This window comes from Sciurus vulgaris, assembly GCF_902686455.1.
Source record: "Sciurus vulgaris genome assembly, chromosome: 11".
Taxonomy (NCBI): domain Eukaryota; kingdom Metazoa; phylum Chordata; class Mammalia; order Rodentia; family Sciuridae; genus Sciurus; species Sciurus vulgaris.
This window is the reverse complement of record NC_136472.1, coordinates 68,984,008-68,990,644: the sequence shown is the minus strand read 5'-3', so window position 1 is coordinate 68,990,644 and position 6,637 is coordinate 68,984,008.

The window sequence follows — 6,637 nt, the reverse complement described above, 5'->3', positions numbered from 1 at the left end:
AGACAGATTTGCGTGTGCTTCCCATCTCCATGTTGGTTCTCCTACATACACTAAAGCTCTTTCTTTTTGCCAAAACTGGTACCATAGTATTGGTTTGTATGCATGTTGGGAAATGAGCCCTTGCTTGGCAGCATGGAGAGAGTAGAATGGTGGTTGCCAGGGGCTGGGAAGTGGGGTGGGGAAAAGTATTCAAAGTTTCAATACTTTGTGGGATGAATAAATTCTGCAGTTCTCATGTACAGTGTGGTGACTACAGTTGTAGCGTATTGTATGCTTGAAATTTGCTGAAAGAGTAGATCTTAAATGTTCCCACCACAAAAATGTAATTATGTGAGGTGACGGATATATCTATCAGTCTGTGGTAATCATTTCATTAAGTACATGTATATTAGAACTAAAAGTTTTATAAATGCATGCAATTTCTGTCAATTATATATCCCAATAAAGCTGGAGAAAACTATCTTTTTTTTTTTTTTTTGCCTTAGCTTCTGATACAGTTGTAGACCACTTAAAAGTCATGCAAATGCAGTTGTTATTCCAGTCACTGTTATGACCATAACATGTAAGCTCCGGCCAACTTAACAAGGTGCAATCTGTCAGAGCTTCACCTCAGCCCTGAATATGCACCTCCTGTTTTCCACATGGGGTTTCTCCTTTGATGTCATGGGGATCATGGGAATCCACTGAATATTCACTTATAGGCAACATGCAGTGTGGGAGTTAGTGCCTGTAGGGCAATTCTTTACTATCAGGATAGAAGAGGGAAAGCTACTATTCCCTTCTTTCCAATAGGAAGAAGATTTTGAGACAAATTTCAGGTAGTCTTGCAATATCCATCAACAGTTGCTTTTGGGGTGGACAACTCTGCCATGCATCTTTTTGGGGGGGAGCTCACCCTTTCCCCTGCTTCAATTCCATTGTCCCTCACACCTGGTCACTGGATTTGAACTCCAGAAGAGTAGCACATAGGCTTCCGTTTCAGGGGAACCCAGAGGAAGACACAGACTGGGCTTTGACAATCAAAACTCTTGTAATGTCAGAGATCATCTCATTGTTTCTTCCCTCTATATATCCCTCTGCTTCTCCATTGACTTCCCTCAACCCCAAACTGACCTCATTTTAAATATCACCTGCTCATTAATCTCTCCCTAATTCTTAGAGCAAAGCTACGTTCTCCCTCCTTTCTGTGGACACTGTACCTCATAAATCCTTCTGTGGGACACTGAGGGCTCAATATTAATACATTCTGTTTTGTATCTGATATTCACTACAGTTTATTTTTGCATTTCTTTCATATTTCAAGGCATTGACCATTGTAAATGATTCTTGAATGTTTATTATTGAATGATATTAAGAAATGGATAAGAGCTGGGGATGTGGTCCTGTGGGAATATTGCCTAGCATGCGTGAGGCCCTGGGTTTTATCCTCAGCACAAGTAAACAAATAAAAGGATATTGGGCATGAACTTTGTCATCAGTGGGGAGAATAGGTAATTATTGTCGGAAAGAATCCCAGAATTTTGATGCTGGTAACATTTGGCTGTAAATATATATATTGTGTGTAAATCTTTAAACGGACAAACAACAACAACAACAACAACAACAACAACAAAACCCTAGGGAAATTTCTATTCCCAGAAACAAATTTAAGTGTTTCTTTTACTTTTTTACCAATTTAGTCTGGGATAAATGATGCGCTGGTTAGAGATGGGGGCTAGATAAAACTACTAGGGGATGGGAGCTGTTCTATTAATTGGGCAACCTTGACTATGGCTCTCCAGGGGAATTAGCTACCTAAACTGGTGCCCTCCACTGACCAGGCCAACATAAACATGCCTGGGAACACGGCAGAGTTTTTATGTTCCTCAGTCCCTAGAGACGCTGTTTCACTGGGAAGGATATTCTCATTATAGTGACCAGTTGCCTGAGACTCCCATTTTCAGAGGCCTCTCAGAGCAGGGGCTGCCTCAGGCCATCTCTGTGAGCTGATTCAGCTTCCCAGGCACCCAGAGAACCTCCTCCAGGAAACCCTTCCAGAAAATGGGAGCAGAAATGCACTCTCCCAGGACCCTGGTCTGTGTGAAAGAGGAATAGGCAGTGGCCAATACTTCTCCCATAAGACTGCCACCTTCTGAAATGCAAACACATTTTCCTGGGAAAACTTCAGGAACTGGTCTTCTTATTAGCCTTCATCCTCCAGTGCACAAATCAGTCCTTTCAATCCCATTTGAATCTCATCTCTCTCCCCATGTGCTCCCCTCCTTTTTCCCAACTCCCAACCTTAGATCTGGTGCTGGTGAGAGATAGATGATAGATAAGATGAGAAAAAACAAGACAGAACTCAGTTCTTAAATTCCAAGCTCCCAGGCTAATGTCACCAAGTGAGTGCTTTAAATGTTTTAAGAAAATCTGTGTAGCTTTCTTGTCACAGTTCCAATGCACATTCATAGCCCTTTGACTCCTGGAGGGGCAGGGATTTTTCCTGCTCCAAAGTAATAATAAGTATTTGTTGAGTTCATACTATGTGCTAGAAACAGTGCTAAGTATTATCCATGAGTTATTGCGCATAATTCTCACAAAAGCCCTGAGAGGTAGATACCATCTTCATCCTTAGAAATGAGGAAAACCAGTCTTACAAAGAGTGAGTTGACAGGGTGAGTCATAGAACATCTGCTCTTTCTATTGCCCCGGGCTTCCTTTTAGAAAGCCTGTGAATATCTCCCAGGTGGAAAAACACAGTCTCTGGGAGCAGTTTTGATGTTTAGAAACAACCATAATTGGCAGAAACTGTGGATAGGAGATCAAGTGGAGAAATGCCATGTTTGGGCAAACAGCAGGTGTGACCACAGAGGAGGGGGCTGGCTCTTTCTCCTGTGGGCTGGGGGGCAGTTCCAAGAAGGCCCAGGCGTGTCGGCCTTGCAGGACCTTGGAATTACCTGGGCTTCCTACTAGAATTCAGAATATATCATATTTGAAATGGGGTTGGAAATTCGAGATTATTTGATTCAGGCACCATATTAGTCCAAAGAGATGATGTAAATTAAATAAAATCACCCACCTAGTGGCAGAACAGAAGACAGCTCAGAGCTCACAAACCCTATCTCACAGCTCCTCATGCAGAGTCCAGGGCAGACTAAGCTTCTTACCCTCTCTAGATCTCTCTGGGCCTGTTGTAGGGGCACATAATATGGGGTAGGAGCACAGGTAGTTCTTCAAAAGCAACTCAAGGCCTGTGAGTCACAATACTGTATTGCATATTTAAAAATCTGTCAAGAGAGTAGATCTTATATTAAGTGCTCTTACCACAAAAGGAAAACGATGACAAAGGGAACAGGAGGAAACTTGGAGGAGATAAATTCACTGTGTTGATTGTGGCAATAGTTTCAGGAGTGTCTACTAGTGTCCAAATACACCGTTGGTACCTTAAATCTCTACAGCTTTTCCTATGTCAGTCATACTTCAATAAAGCAGTTTAAAAAATACAAAATGTCTCATATCACTTCACAGGACGGAGTAGGAACAGATTGGTATCATTCTTCCATTATTCTTTTTTTTTTTTTTTTCTTTCAGGAGAGGCAGGGAAACTTTGAAAGCCAATGATTCTGTGCTTGAGCCAATAATCCTGAAACCTCCCTGAGGGCTGGAAGGAAGGTGTTACTCTGTCCTCATGTTTCACACGGAGAAACAGAGGTTTTTAGGTGGATATGACTTCTCTAAAATTACCTCCTGTAGAAGTAATTTCTCAGGACCTGTCATCACTTACCTGGGCCAGTTCATGCCTGCCTGCTCATGCTTCGATTCTTAGCCAGTGCTATAGTGGAGTGTGAAAGAGGAGACCCCAATCTCAGAAAGACCTGGCTTCAAGTCTGGATTCTGCATTTTACTACTGAGTGAGTTTGAGAAAATGGTAATTCCTTTGTGCCTCAGCTTCTTAGTCTGCAATGAGAGTAAAAGTTGATGGACAAATGCCTCCACGTGCCTCTTAGATAGATATTTTCTTAGTACATCTTGTACAAAAGTTCTGAGGGAGTCAAGCACCCACTGGCTCAGCTGCAACCTTCTTGGTAATAACTCTATTGAATTTTCTTCCCCATGCCACCCTTGCTGTTACCTTACTCCTGTTTCTTGGAAGCATGTCTTATTCATACTACTTCGCCCAAGTCCTTATCTCAGACTCTGCATTTGGGATATCCAAATCAAGACACCAAGTATTTGTTATACAAGCCACTGCTTTATGGTTATGAGATTCTCATGTTTACAAATTTTGCTAAAGACCACCAGGGACATACTGGTAGTTGAACAAAACTAAGTTTATTAGCTTGCTACTGTTAGGGAGAACCTATCTAGGGGATCATTAAGTGTGTCAAAAGGATAAAGTTAGGGAGTGTGTGGGTCTTGGGGTTACTCAGGATGGTTTTGGTAGGAATTGTTTGGGAATCTTAGCTTTAGAAGGTATGAATCCATGCAGAGTTGGTAATCAGTCTGTCCTTAATCTTGAGACATATGATTTGGATATACTAACATTACAAAATTTGAGCTTGGATAGATAGTTTATGATGTCTATTGAAGGTTGAGTTTGCATAGTTAATGTTTTTTATGTTTTACCTAGTATAGTAGGTGTGGTTTCTCTTTAAATTTTCAGTTCTTCTTTCATAGCTTGGCTGCCCACAGGGATGATCTTTTCCAAAATATGTTTCATTTATTCAGGGTTCTTCAGAGAAATAGAACTAATAGGATGGATGGATAAATAGATATAAACAGAAACAGAAATAGAGAAATGGAGAGAGAGACCTTGCTAACTTATTATCTGATATTCATAGAAGGATATACAAAGTAAACTTGGGATTTTTGTCTATTTATGTATTTTTTTTACCTTAGAAATGAAGCCTATTATAAAGTTATAGGCAGAAAAAAATGAGCTGAGTAGGTGGGTGATTTATCCAAGTATGCACAGTGATAAGAACATTTGCTATCCCCCTTTTATTGGTCTGCCCTTAGGCTATCTGCAGATATGAAATATATTTAGAGTCCTTCATGATGGTATTTGAAGGCCAGAAATATTGCCACTGAAATCATGGGCCATTTATAATGTTAGTAGTCCTACTATTAAAACTTTGTTACTTTGGATTAAATATCATTCTTGTTTATGTAATATTTTCCTCAACTCAATAAAGTCAAAATAAAACCATTTCAATATGTTCTTGATAAAAATTAATAATGAAATATTTTGCATTAAATTTGATGATTTTTTATTGTCGTAAAATATAGATAATATAAAATTCACCATTTTAAACATTGAGCATATAATTCACTAGTGTCAAGTACATTAATACTGTTCTACAACCATCACCACTATCCATTTCCAGAACTTTTTAATTATCCCAAACTGAAATTCTGTACCTTTCCAAGCTCACATAGGCCCAGCAATTGTATTCCATTTTCATTTACTCATTAGAGTTTCTCAACCACACAAGGAGAATATTCTACCTTGAAATAAAATGCATTTAACATCTTTACAGTTATGCAAACAATACCTGTCGAGGACCCCTGCACTGATGGAAAAGAAGATTGAAGAATCTCACACATTTCCAAATATCAATTTATAGGGTTCTATAAACATAAAAGTAATAAGTATAACAAAATTTAAATTTTTTTCTGATACCTGTATTAAAATTCAGTATCATTCAAAATATTGGACAGATATAGGACACACTGAAAAAGAGAGACATAAGATATGAATAAGATATGATCCAAGAGATATAAGATATGAATGAGACAAATATACAAAACCATTCTCCCTTAACCTGGAAAGAAGTAAGCTATCAGGCCATGGCTACTAAACATGAAGTGTGAACTAACCTGGTTCTGTTGCCCTCAACGAGGGCAGGGTTATCTCTCAGGTACAAATACAAAGATAGCCATCTAGCACACAGCAGAGAGAAAACAGGATTTACACAGGCAGAGGAAATAAGTGGCAGATGTTAAACAGGAAGCAATATAAATGGCAGTTAAGTAACTGTATTCAATTATCAAATTTAATTTCAATACTTGGCACAGGACACACAAGCTGCGTGATTAGTTAAGTCACTTTGCTAATACAAGCTTCATTTCCATCACTTGTAATCAGTGGGAAAAAATGGTACCTACCCCATAAAGCTGTGAAGATTGCAAAAAAAGCTATAAAGCACTTATCATAGTGACTGGAACATCGTAAGGACACAGATAAGTGTATAAACACTATTATTAAGGGCTTGGATAAATTCCCAGGTAGTACATTATAAACCAACAGTGAGGACTATGGCAAGCCCTAGCTTCCATAAACTGTCAGTTTCATTTCCCACATTAAAAAATAAAACATACGTGTCAACTAAACAATATGACAAAAAGTTTAAAAAGTAGGAATAAAACCAAATCACCAATTATTTGAACATATTTCCTCCAAGGCATAGGCTGTTCATCAACATAGTTTCAATCATATATCCTTTATTATTTTACTTAATATTGCAATGTTTCATTTTTACCAGTCTTTTAACCAGGTAATATTTTATTAATCTGGATTATCTCACTTATTATTCCATGGAGCAACTAGACTATAGTTCACCATTCTAGCTAGAGAAAAGTGTTTATGGGCAACTGG